The sequence below is a fragment of the Protopterus annectens genome, chromosome 2.part1 (genome assembly GCF_019279795.1).
Source record: "Protopterus annectens isolate FY-2018-M chromosome 2.part1, PAN1.0, whole genome shotgun sequence".
NCBI classification, from domain to species: domain Eukaryota; kingdom Metazoa; phylum Chordata; order Ceratodontiformes; family Protopteridae; genus Protopterus; species Protopterus annectens.
Window position 1 is genome coordinate 1,081,499,807 of NC_056729.1, and position 14,602 is coordinate 1,081,514,408.

Consider the following 14,602-nt stretch of genomic DNA (forward strand, 5'->3'; position numbering starts at 1 on the left):
GTGTGGAGGTGTGGTTTGGCTGGGCTAGCAACTGGAGAATGGATGGATGCTGTATACGTGGAGCTTGGGGGCCAGGGGAAGGAAACAGGTGTATTATATTATGGTAGAAATATGCAAATGAAGTGGAGCAGTAGTAGTGTAGCGGGTAGAGCATTTGCCTTACAAGCAGGCAGTCCCGGTTCCATTCCGACTGCCATATATTTCATTTTCCCTTCCAAATCACATTTTTATGAGAAATACTTATTTTTGCATAACCTAATAAATAACATATATTTCTGAACTGCAGTACTGCATTTAATGTAGATGTGAGGTGTCAGTGTCATAATGTTGCAAAGTCCACAGATAATCACATGTGCCCCATACAGTATCACAGATAAAAATGGAAGGTAAACTGTGTGATGAATGATAACTCCATACATGTCTTCAAATTTCCCACCTACCCAAGAACCATTACATCATTACTGTTTAAAATGTAGGACTAGTATGTGATAGTAAGCGGTAGTAAGCATACTTAAGCACTAGTAAGTGGGTTTAAGCCCGTTTACATGGGGGTAAGCATTGCCTACACAGATTAAGCAAAGTAGAAGCTAAGAGAGTGTAAGAAACTGTAACCGGAGGTAAGCATTGCTTAGCTCCGTGCAAACCTGGGCACACCTGCTTACAACTGCTTTAAAGTGCCTTAATCACTCTGTACCTGTGTTCTGCCCAGCAACAAAATAAACATGTAAATATAGGTGAAACATATGGTATACACAGTAGTACATCCAGATACCTTAAGGCAGCTCATCCCTGATACCCCCACATTTTGTAACAGCCTAGGTCATTTATGGTGACCCTTGCAGACTCAATAATACATTGCCATATACCATTGTTGCATACACTGGCCTCTGGAGTGCATAAGGACACAAATATATTGTGTAGGTGATGCCCATACATATATGGATCCAGCTCTACCGTATGTGTGGGGGATACAACAGCAGTGGACTAATGGCAGCAATGGCAGTATGATATACTCACAGCCCACTATACAACAACCACCAACAGCATGACATATGTGCAAAGCTTGGTATGTAAATGGAGGACAGAGGCTGGAATACCGGCACATATGTGGACAACTGTTGCCATACACTAAGCAAGGTGCTGGTGTTACAGGATAGTCTGCAACATACTCTTAGTTAGGGAATTGAGGTTAGAAACAGAAATGGATGTAGCCATGTACCAATAGCACTCAACACACACACTGCCAATGTAATATCTGACACATGACCTGTGTGGTGGACAGACAAAACATGATAGGCATACCTCTGGCCAGCAAGAGGATAAGACCACAGTTGTGAGCTATGCAGACAGACTGCATTCCAAGGTAAACTAGTATGTACACACACACCCTGCAACACCAGTACTATACAAAGCATAACACAAATCTACTCGCAGTCTGTCTGTAGTTCCTGATCCTCCTACAAATATGTGGCTGCCCTGAATGTGCCAGTTCTCCTCTAAGAGGTACTGCTACCTGCTGTCAGTAACACTGATGCCCACACACAAGAATGATGTCCATCACAAAGGAAATGTTAAGGGACCACGCCCACATGATGTAGGGATTTATAGTGGGTAGCTGCCATGACAGAGGTAATTGGAAGTACTACACATGTGTAATCATATATATATATATATATATATATATATATATATATATATATATATATAATATATATGTATATATATGGCTATCTGGATAAGTATATGTACATATATTTCCACCATATGTCCTGGACATGGAGTGTAGTCCTACCCCAGCCCCTACAGTCCTAAAGTCATAGTGCAAGGGGATGTCAGGTATGTATAGCAGGTATATTAGTAGACTATTGCTACTGTCATTGGGATTGTCTTCACAGACATGATTTGTGTAGGAGGTCACATCTTCTTATAACATGTGTGCAATTGGATACTGACAGACATCCTAAGGACATCAATGTAAAGTACCACTGCTAGCACATAATGCTCCTGTGGACTGCAGCAGAGATATTGGCCAATATATGTGGAAATTCTGACACACTCTGTACATTCCAGAGGTATACACATACGCCCTTAGTGAAAAACATGTGTACCGTGCCTGACAATATGGATGTAGACAGCCATGTAGATGGGTATAACACATAACGACTGGTATACATATGCCACCATAGGTTATGCCTTCACACACCCCTGTCTAGCCTGACACATAATGACCACTGGTACAGGGGTGCCATGGCCACATACTACCCACTACGTATTGACATACATCTGTACAGCATCCCACTGCTCTGTCTGGCATACATGACTGTTATGGGAGGCTCGGCAGCAGTACAGCTGGCAAGTATCTGCACATGACATCACATTAGGTAAGTACGCTAAGCTGCTAGGCATGTAACAATGCACTGTGCAGACTACAGACAGACTGGCTCAACACTGGCCTACATCTCCTATGGTGGAATGCACATGTACCTGCATATATAGCAGGCTCAACAGGCATGTCACAGCACAGGGTAAGATACACCTGTGTTAAAGTGCATAACTACAACCAATGTAAACACAGCCACAGCCACATGTGGTAAGCTAGCATATTAGTACAGTATATGGACTATCTGTTCTACACCATACTCATATGTGCCACTCACAGACTGACCCTACATATACTGGGCTGCTACACAGTTTGGCCTGATGGCTGTCTGTGGTATGGGACATGAGGGTGTATGGCCCCACAAACATGCATGCCAATACAGTACCATACAGTGGAGCAGCATGTAACATCAGATATGAGGGGAACTAGAACAATGACATATACCACAGTCTGTACACAGGCTAAAGTACATATTAACAATACATACACTGTTAACATTCACCATAAGTACACAGACCTCAATACTGTACAAACAGCCACAGAATGACCACATTATGTCATGTAATATAAACCCTACTGTACATAACATGTGTAGCAGTTAGATATATCACCGGCATGTTATCAGATATGATGACACTAATTATGCTGTACAGCACATATGCACCACTTCATGCATGACATGTGAACAAAGGTTGACAGAGGTGTGGCTGGAAGCACATGCACAGGTCCAATATTGACATGTTACTGTGATAACCTCATACATTTACTGTTGTAATAGAGTTTGCTGCAACATATGTCCTATGAGCGATATGACTTCAGCAACTATCACAGTTTTTACCATCTACAGGCTGCAATCCTCACACTACCTTCTGCAGTCCAGAGATAGATGCTCTGTGGGTAGCACATGAAACGAAAGGCACAACACTGTCCTGTCTGCAGATGACCCTGCAGATGGGGATTACTCATAAACATGGAACTGACATGGCAAGTATTGAGACATGTACGACAGCCATATCCACACAAACACTGTTAAACCAACATTACTCAAAATGCAGTATAGCAGCACTTACATCTGTAGTCTGGTCAGGCACATCATACTCCTGTTTGTTTCCCTCTTTCCACAGTGTATGTTGTTAGAGGTATATGATGCTGTTTTCCAAATGACAAATTTAGTTCCTGCTCACAGTGAAAGAAAAGGGCCAACACCACCATGATGTTCCGAGATATTGGAGTGTGTTTCCATGCAATTGGCTATGGGAATGTTACCACAGCTGTTTCACATGCAGTCAGCTAGGGGAGCGGCTGCAATACGTGCAGAGGCCATCATCTGCTGCCTAAGAAAAGCAGGTGTAGGTCTCCACATCCACCGGTGAGGGAGTGGGAGAGGCAGAAAGAGGCAAAGACATGTCAGGGAGGGGTCAGAGACTAAAACTGAAGCATCTTTGTGTCACACACCTACCAGCACAGGGTATCAAACTCCCGACAACTATATAGTGCTATCACAGTTCGATGCAGTTATTGGATGCACCACATGGGTTACCTGTTTTGGAGCACTCAGAACATATATGTGATGGTGAGTGACATCTGCAACAGGGATACAGTAGCTATACGGTAGGTGATGTACACGTGTCTGTCCACATGAACAGGTGCCAGCATCAACACAGCCACACTCTCACAGGGACACACACACATTGACACACTTGGCAGGGCCAGCACTCCAACTCATCAGTAGTGGGATTGCCACAAAACATCACTGTGCAGGTATCACATGCACCACATGGTTCATATGGAGGTTGTATGGACAAAGGGTATAAGGAGGTGTCTGACATCAGTCAGCATGCTTCAGTATGCCCATGGGGGTTGTAGTGAGTGTGGATGTGAACATATACGCCATACAATGCACATGCAAACACACAGGATGCCAGTACTGATATGCATGGGTGCATGTCTGCACAGGTATGTGGTGGTCAACTGTGCCAGCAGGCTATGCAAGGGTAGGTGATGGGTATTCCTTGGCATCAGGCCACATGGCAATGGTCTGCATTGTGCCTCAGGGCTGTAGTGTCTGCATTTGCCCACACAGGTGGGTATTGTATCCCCCAGCCAATCACCTGGGTGACTACTGTGTGTGGCCAATGCTATGCATTGCTTTCCATGTATGTGTTCCTTAGTCCATGACATGGACGGTGTCTAGGATGTGCTCACCTCCCACATGCATGCACAGTGACATGTGGAACTGTAGCTGGGGTGTCTGTCCCATGTTGTGAACACAGATTATCATCAGATGTGCCAGTCTTGCCCACCTGTGGCAGGAACTGATAATGTCCAGCAGGTTTACCCTGCACCTACATTGATAGCATGCTAATAGCATTCCCTGGTGTCAGTGGCATCTGTCCATACAAGGCATGTTGTCAGGCATGGTATGTCCATTGTGGGTCACATGTGATGGCTCCATAGGTGGTGCAGGTGTCCACTGGGGGACATGGGGAGGTGCAGTGTCTGCATGTACATGCATAGTAGACTGATGGACAGGGTGACATGCCCTCTGTAGCCCACTGCTATCTCTCCATAGTTACAATCAGTGGCCATTATGTAGTGTACTACCTACATATTGGCTGTTGGCTAGGCATGTGTGTGTGTATGAGACATGGTTTGAGAGTGTGCTCTGGGTAATACTTGGGTTGCTAACTGTGATTGCCTGGCCTTGATCTCACATGTATGGGTATAGCTTTGCACCCCAGCCTCTCAGCTATTTCACATCTGTTATCCCTGTACACTGGACATTTTGATATAGTAGGGCCACCATATAAGAAATATGCAAAACCCACTCCACATTGGACACAGGTGTCACACACTCACAACCACCTCTACACAGGATATGAGATACAAACACACACACATGCACGCACCTATCACATCTGGGAGTTGAACCCCTACCTAATTAGTTTATTACACTACAGCACTACGCAGTTATAGTACGGGCCATGGGCATTACTGGAGTACTCCTTCCAGAAAGGTGTATTTTGCAATGAATGAAATCAGCAGGATTACTAAAGTAGGGCATTTGAAATGTACTGCGAGTGACTAGCCTAAAATGCATTGCTCCCTACGCAGACAGTGAGACACACACAACAAATCCACAACTGCCATGTGTGGGTATAGAATCCCTGAAAAAGGACTATGTCACACTACAGCATTGAGCTGTTATAGGACACACCACAGGGATTACTACAGAATCTCTTCCCCAAAGGTGTATTGCACAATGAATGACATCAGCAGGATTGCCAAAGTAAGGCATTTGAAATGTACTGCGAGTGACTAACCTATAATGCATTGCTCTGTACACAGACATTGAAACACACACAAAATATCCAGAACTGCCACGGGTGGGGATGGAACCCTATCACAGTTCTAAATCACACTCTAGCAGTATGCAGTTACCGGACACGCTACAGAAATTACTGGGCTACAGCCTTCCCAGAGGTGTATTTCTAGGTGGGTGACATCAACAGCCTTGCCAAAGTTGAGTATATGAATTGTAAGGAGTGTGAGTACCCTAGAGAGCATTGTTCTCTACACAGTCAGAGACGGACACACACACACACACACACACACACACACACACACACACACACACACACACACACACACACACAGTTGCCAAGTCTGGGGTTAGAACACCTACCCAACTCCTTTATCACACTATAGCAGTATGCAGTTACTGGATGCGCTACAGAGATTACTAGGCTACAACTTACCCAGAGGTGTATTTCTAGACGGGTGACATTAGCAACCTTGCCAAAGTTGAGTATATGAATTGTAAGGAGTGTGAGTACCCTAAAAAGCATTGTTCTCTGCACAGTCAGAGACAGACAGGCACACACACACACACACACACTTGCCAAGTCTGGGGTTAGAACACCTACCTTTCCTATCACACTACAACAGTATGCAGTTACAGGATGCACTACAGAGATTACTGGGCTACAACCTACCCAGAGGTGTATTTCTAGGTGGGTGACATCAGCAGCCTTGCCAAATTTGAGCATATGAATTGTAAGGAGTGTGAGTACCCTAAAAAGCATTGTTCTCTAGACAGTCAGAGACAGACAGACCCACGCACACAGAGTCACACAGTTGCCACGTCTGGGGTTAGAACACCTACCTAACTACTTTATCACACTACAGCAGTATGCAGTTATAGGATGTGCTACAGAGATTACTGGGCTACAATTTACCCAGAGGTGTATTTCTAGGTTGGTGACATCAGCAGCCTTGTCAAAGTTGAGTATATGAATTGTAAGGAGTGTGAGTACCTTAAAAAGCATTGTTCTCTACACAGTCACACACACACACACACACACACACACACACACACACACACACACACACACACACACACACACACACACGCCAATTCTGGGGTTAGAACACCTACCTAACTACTTTAACACACTACAGTAGTATGCAGTTACAGGACACACACACACACACACACACACACACACACACACACACACACACACACACACACACACACACACACACACACACACACACATTTGCCAAGTCTGGGGTTAGAACACCTACCAAAATCCTTTATCACACTATAGCAGTATGCAGTTACTGGATGCGCTACAGATATTACTGGGCTACAACCTACCCAGAGGTGTATTTCTAGGTGGGTGACATCAGCAGCCTTGCCAAAGTTGAGTATATGAATTCTAAGGAGTGTGAGTACCCTAAAAAGCATTGTTCTCTACACAGTCAGAGACAGGCAGACACACAAACACACACACACCCACACACACCCACACACACACACACACACACACACACACACACACACACACACACACACACACACACACACACACACACACACACACACACAGTTGACAAGTCTGGTGTTAAAACTCCTACCTAACTAGTTTATCACACTACAACAGTGCACAATTATGGGATGCACCACAGAGATTACTGGGCTATAACTCTCCCAAAGGTGTATTTCACATTGGATTACCTCAGCAGGTTCATCATAGTAGGGCTATGGGGAGGGCGGTGTGTGCATGGGCCATAACCCATTCATGTACGGGATGACATGCCACATGCGGACACACACTGGTCATATGTCACAGGTACATGTATACAGCTGCTAGATGACTACTTCCTTGCACAGTCATGTTGCACAGCTGACATGTGCACCACATAGTCTGTAATGCTGACAGATACTGGTGGCTAGTATTTTCAGTGAGTGACATCTGCATCTCATGTGTTTGGGGCCCTTTGGCTGTGTGCTGGGTAGGACAGGCCTAGATGACTCCTTGTCACAGTGACCCTCTTCCACACATCTATATACGTCTACCCTTGACTTGTTATAGTTCATATCCACTGAGTGTGCAAGGCATGAGTGGTGCATATTGACAAGTGTCTGCACTAACAACTGCAACTGCCAGATATGTCTGGTCCACTGGTGTTTGCAGTCATAGCCTTCATGTGTTTAAGTGTGTGAGCATGCCCAGTATGACCTTTCAGTATGTTGTAGACTGACATTGCCTTCATTTCTCTGAGCATGCCCAGTATGGCCATCTGTACTGAATTTGTGGATCGTGTCCAGGTAGTTTGTGCTGCAGTGCTGACCTTTGTGTTGTACACCAACAGGTAGCATGCTGTCTCTGCAGGATATCCATCGATCATTTGGCTTTGACTGTTACTACATGTCTGCTTAGCAGGGGGGCACACCTGACTGTTTCTACATTTCTACACAGGAGTGTATATATTGCCTATTGCAGTATTTGTTTTAAGTTATATGTAGGCAAAACTAACCGTAGGCTAAGGGAGAGGATTAGGGATCATAATTACTGTGTAAGGACCAAGCAGGAGTATAGTGCTATAGCAAAACATATATTGGCTGAAAATGAGGACCATTAGTTTAAGTTCCAAGTTCTGCAAGTTATACAGGATAGTCCAAGAATAGGTGATATAACTAATAGAATGGAATCCTATGAGTTGAAATGGATTTTACGTTTGGGAGCACATAAGGGTTCTGGATTAAATTATATGGTTCCCCTTAAAACCATATTAAAGGGAAGGAGAATTAAACGTCGACTTATTATTTATAGGTAGGATGTATGTATAGACATGTTATGTGGGCTTATGTTATATGAAATGTTTTTACAAATTGTTATACATTGCAACAATTTTAGGATGTGTTCAGGATGATGTTTAAGTTTAACACTTTATGCTATGCTACATAACATGTCATCAGCAGCTTTTGCTGTTGATTATTGTTTATAAGCTGACACTATGGTATTTTAACATTTGTCTCTTTAATTCTTAATTGATTTTTTATATTTTAAAAATGGAGGGAAATATGTGAAATATGATTGGACTATTTGAATGTTTCTGGTATATATATATATATATATATATATATATATATATATATATATATATACACACACATATATATATATATATATATATATATATATATATATATATATATATATATATATATATATATATATATATATATATATATATATATATATATATACATATATATATATATATATATATATATATATATATATATATATATATATATATATATATGAGATGCTTATATGTTTGTTTTTATGTGTCTGATGAAGTAACTTTTGTTATGAAAGTGCTTACGCTGATTAAATGTTTGCAATTCAGAGTGGAGCTGTTTGTTTAATATCACTTGATACAGTTGCCTTCTTTTTGTTCTTTTGGGATTTGTTTGCTTCTTATTTACTCACTCTCCCTGTTTTTGGGATTCGTTTTGGGACAGTTACTACTTGCTGTAGGAGGTCTCTGTCCACTATATAGTGCTCCACTATCTCTAGCTCATGTAGCCCCTGGTAGGTTACCCTGGGTCTGTACACTCTTCTCCATCTTGTCACTGTGGTTGTTCAGCAGCATGCACATCCTCACCACCCTCTGCCTCTTGCACATGTTGTTCTATGTTGCCTGCTGCAGCCCTTCTCATTTTGTAAGTTTGTTTGTTAAAATTTCCTTGCTTGTATACACCGGTGGTGTAGAGTGTGGGAAAAATCAGTAGGGAAGTTGTTTGCTTAGTTTATAGTTGTGTTCTGGGCTGGGCTGCTTCCTGTGTAATTGGCTGTTTTTGATACATTTCACCTGCCAGATATTCTAGTTCTCCTTGATTACCTTCCTACTGCTGTTGTCACTTCCCATTGCCCTTCTGTTTGGGCCCGGGGCCAAGCAGAGTACTCGGATGTGCACACTGTTGCTATTTCCTGGTTTAACTTCTTTTTTCTTCCTGTAAAACCCGGTGTGTGGCACGCACACACGCTTACACTTTGTAAAGAGTGCTAGGCAGATTTAGACACACCCCTTAACTTAGCTGTGCTAAGCTAGGGGCATACCCGAGCCACAGGGCTCAAATCCGCTTACAGTATGCTTGACACACCCACCCATGATATCACCTACCTCCTAGTCTTGCACTCAGCTATTCATACTCTTACACTGTTGGGACCTGCCTCACAGGCTGGAGAAAACTGGGATTCACTATCCTTCTCCTCATTTGCATAGGATTGCCTGCTAATGCATAGTTACATGTGTCACACTGAGCCTCCCCCCTTAGCAACCACTATTCACTGGCCGGGTTGCCTTTTGCCTGCTCGTGACTTGCATGGCAGAATACTGATTTTAGTTGGAATGCTTGTTTTAGGTTTATTTTCTTATTTTAAACAGCTAAGATGTGGCAAAAGTGTCCAAAAACGTAACTAGTAATGCAAAATTAGGCACCGGAGGCCAGCAGTTCCAACACACAAGTAATTTAATGTTCAAACAAAGCAAAAGGAACACACATCCACAAATAACATATATGCTGATAAAAACATTTCCCCTTATGTTTTTGTCTCATAGACCTTCATCAGATGGGCAAAAACATCATAGTTGTCTAGTTAAATAACTTTTCCTGTTTGAATAGACCAATGAAATCAGTGATTCAATTAGTTACCAAGATACAGAAAAAGTGGATTCTAAACTGCATGTGACAGTCTTACTTGTCTAGCACCATCTGGTGGACAAATAATAAAACACATGAAAATGTGTATAAAATCAAGAATTCACTTTAATAAATAAACCAGGATAAAATAACATGAATATGCATAAAAAATGTAAAAAATGCAAAAATATCACAATTTTGCAGACCTGAGCTTGAGTACAGGTTTTAAAGACAATATATCATTAAGTCCTGAATTGTTGCAAGTATCCAGGACTAATTGCCAATATAGTTCCCTGTATTAGAGTCTGGTCTCCCATGGCCCACCCCTGGGGTCTTAGGGACCACCTCTATCACGAAAAAATTGATACTCTGCTTTTGGACATGCCTGAAGATGTTTGTACAGTGTGTTATTATTATTTTTCTTCTTAAATCATAAAGGTGTTCATACATTCTTTGTTTTAACCTCCTTTCCATCTTACCGACATAGAAGGAGTCACATGCTTGACACAAAACAATATATACCACACCTGTGGTATTACAATTTGCATACCCTCTAGTAGTTATATACTTGTTTCTACATTTTAGATATAACATGTCCCCAGTCCGTATGTACTTACATTGGGTGCAACTTCCACATTTCTGTGTACCTTTTTTTGTCACTAATGAGAGTTCCGAAATTGTTATAATGGGAACCTCCTTCCAAAATATGTCTGATATTTCATCCTTTTTTGTGCACACATTTAAGTGGCTTGTCAAATATACAATTTAAATCTGATAAGACTGCACATTTTTTCCACTCGTCTATAACTTGTTTGACCAAATTTGTTTCACCATCATATCTGATAGTCAAAACAGATTGGTAAGATGCCCCTTTTATCTTCGTACCTAGCCTTGCATAATCAGAGGGCTGATTTTTACCCAAAGTAGGGGCAAACCTAGACTCTCTACCATCCATGACTTCTGTTAATACATCATTCAAAGTTTATCCATTGATATTCTGCCTTGTTTTATATAAATTGTATTTCTAAAATCTTCCATCAATGAGTTATTTAATCATCATTTCTCTATTAGAGATAATATATGTATTTATTTCTTAACTTACTGATACTATGCTGATATTACTCTATTACCATTACATAAATGATCTTTCATTCCTTGTGCATGAACTTGCATATTATTTACTAAGATGTTTACTCATTTTATTAATTCTAGTATTATAGGCAATCATATCTCTATATAGAATAATTTCTGCTTGTCTAATTTGGATGTGTGCTTTTAGCAATTGTGAACTGCTGTTGTGGTGTGAGTTACACATACTGACATTAGTATTTAGTTACAGCATGTGAAAATGATGAGTCATAACATACAACAGCTGCTAATTTCTTCTGTAAGTTTCTCAATTTTCTTAATTCCTCTAAACTATTCTAATCAGTAACCGACATTCAACTTTACTCCTTCCCATTAATATATACAGCTGGAGTTAATAACACTACAGTATAAGCTGTTAATATTTAATAAAAATAAACACATTATATGTCAGCAATAGCTCAATATAAAACATTGCCATAACCTTTTTCCCAATTTTTATTTCCAAATAAATATTTTTAAAAATGTTATTGAGTAGATTTCTCACATATATGCTTGAAAAGAAGTTTATATACTTTCTCCTCATCATTGCAGCTGTGATTAAGGCACTTTCTGCTTTCAAAAACATCATTAATACACTTTGAACTCTTCTAGGACTCTGATTTTCATCAAAACATTTCAAGTAGCAACTGAAACATTCTTTTGATCTTATTCTTTTTAAAGTTACTAAAACAGCCGTACATGAACTAAGAAGAAAAAAACAAGTAACTGGTCTGCCAACCGCAGACTGTTTATTGAATTTGAGAGCTTTTGCCAGGTGTTCGCTCCAAGACTTCTTCAGAATAAAAACAGCTATAACCAACTTCCGTTTAAATAAGCAACCAGTCAAGTCACATGTATAAACAGTGCTAGAGTACTGGATAAAAACAAGAGGCAAAATGTCATAAATTAAATAACAAATACATGTAAAGCATATTTTAAACATTTTAAAAGTCAAACTTCATCAACCATAATCAAACAATGTTTAAAATCTATCAACATATGTAGACTAAGTAAAAATGAAAAGATGTTGTCAACATTATACTAAATGTGAAATTCAGACTTTAATTTTAAGTAACTTGAAATCGACATTGCTTCATTTAAACCAAGTTTGCTTGTAGCATTACTTCTGAGCTGCCAGAGTAATTCTTTGTATTCAAGAAATAACTCCATTGGCCCACCCGTACTATTTTCATTGCAAACCTGTTCTAAAACAGCAAACTTGAAGTTATGATTTGGGTAATCCACTATGTGCTTGGCTAATGCATTGTTGCCATTGCCCTTCCTGATTCATAAACGTGTTGGTAAATACGTTTATTTCATGTATTGATAGTCTTACCAATGCAAAAACGTTGACAGTCCTGGTAAATAACAATATATACAAGGTGCTTACTTTGATAGTTAAACATTTTATGCAAGTACACTTCACCATATCCACTAATAAAAATGACATTGGTCTCCAAAATAAAGGGGTATTGCGTACAATGTCCACATTTACGCATATAACCCTCCTTTTGGCAGTGCAATTATGTTCCAAAAGACTCTTTAAACATGTGTCCCTCCTATATATGATAAAAGGTTTGTCCTGAAATCTTGATTTACAAGTGTCATCAGTAGTGAGAATTGTCCAATTGTTAAACAAGATGTCCCTAATGCTGTAAAAAAGGGGGTTAAAAGTAAGAATCATTGCATCAGTATAAGTAACCCCCTCCCTAGTATTTAAAGCTGAGGTCCTAGTGATGTTAGTCGGACCAGAATCCACGACAAAACCCAAAAGTGGAAAAAAGTAACCATTGTTTCTTTTTTCCTTAACTTCATTTAAAATAGAGTCAACAAAAGTACCAGGGTACCCCCGTCTAGTAAGCATACCCTTAAGCTTGTCAATCTCCAGTAGAAATAGTGTCCAATCACTAACCATTCTTGCTAGCCATACCCCCTGTTCTTTAACTAAAGATTTTTTCTGACGGACTGGGTGATAGCTATCAAAATGTAGCAAGGTGTTGGAGTATGTGGGTTTTCTATACAACATAGAAATAAATCTATGATTCTGTAAATCTTTACTTATAGTTATGTCCAAAAAGTTTATAAATTCCCTATTTTGTACTTTAGTGAATCTAAGAAAATCAGTACTTGAGTTCAAGAAACAAACAAACTGCTCAAGCTGTTCTTCATTTCCGTCCCAAAAAATTAACAGGTCATCAAGGTATCTACCATAAAATCCGAATTACCTAAAAAGTGCATTCTCAAATACTGTGGTCAGTTCCCATTGGGTCAATACAATGCTCGCAAATAGGGAGGCACAAGCCACCCACTTTGCCCCTCCTGTTTTCTGTTTAAATAACTGGTTTTCAAAAGTAATGAAGTTGTTATGTAACACTAACTCCATAAGAGTCCTGAACATCAAAATCCTGGAGTGCCCTTAAGAGGGAAATGAACACAAATATTTGTAAAACAATTTGATGCCTGCCTGTGAGGTATAACTGTAAAAAGGTCTTTGATTTCCATAGTAATGAATAACAAGTTGTCACTATACAGATTACATTGTATTTTTTTAAGGCAGTCCCAATGACTTTTAACACGTGGTTGTGTTGGTCCAAAATATGTTTTAGATTGTGGTGAATGAATTTGGCCAAGTTAAATGTTTTGGAAGCCTTCGCATCCACAATCGGTCTAAAAGGGGGATTTTCAATACTTTTATGTATCTTGGGAATGCCGAAAATTGTGGGAATTCGTGGATGTTTTTGTGTAAGGAAGTTGTGAAACTCAGTGAAATTTGTTCAGTTAAAAGCAGATCATTTAAACAAATGTCTATGTTTCTGTAACAAATATTGAGTTCATTTCTTGAAATCTCATCATAAGAATCAGTGAACAAATGTGTTAACATTATATCAGCATACCTAGTCTGATTCATAATGACCAGTCCCCCAGCCTTATCTGATTTCATAACTCTGATAGAAGTACTCTCTCAGATGGTTTTTAACAAATCAATTTCAGTGTTGTCAAGTTGTGCATAACTACATTGTTTTTACCATGGTGTAGTCTACGGATTTGTTCCATACAAAGATTTTCATATACATGCAGAGCTGGATGTAAGG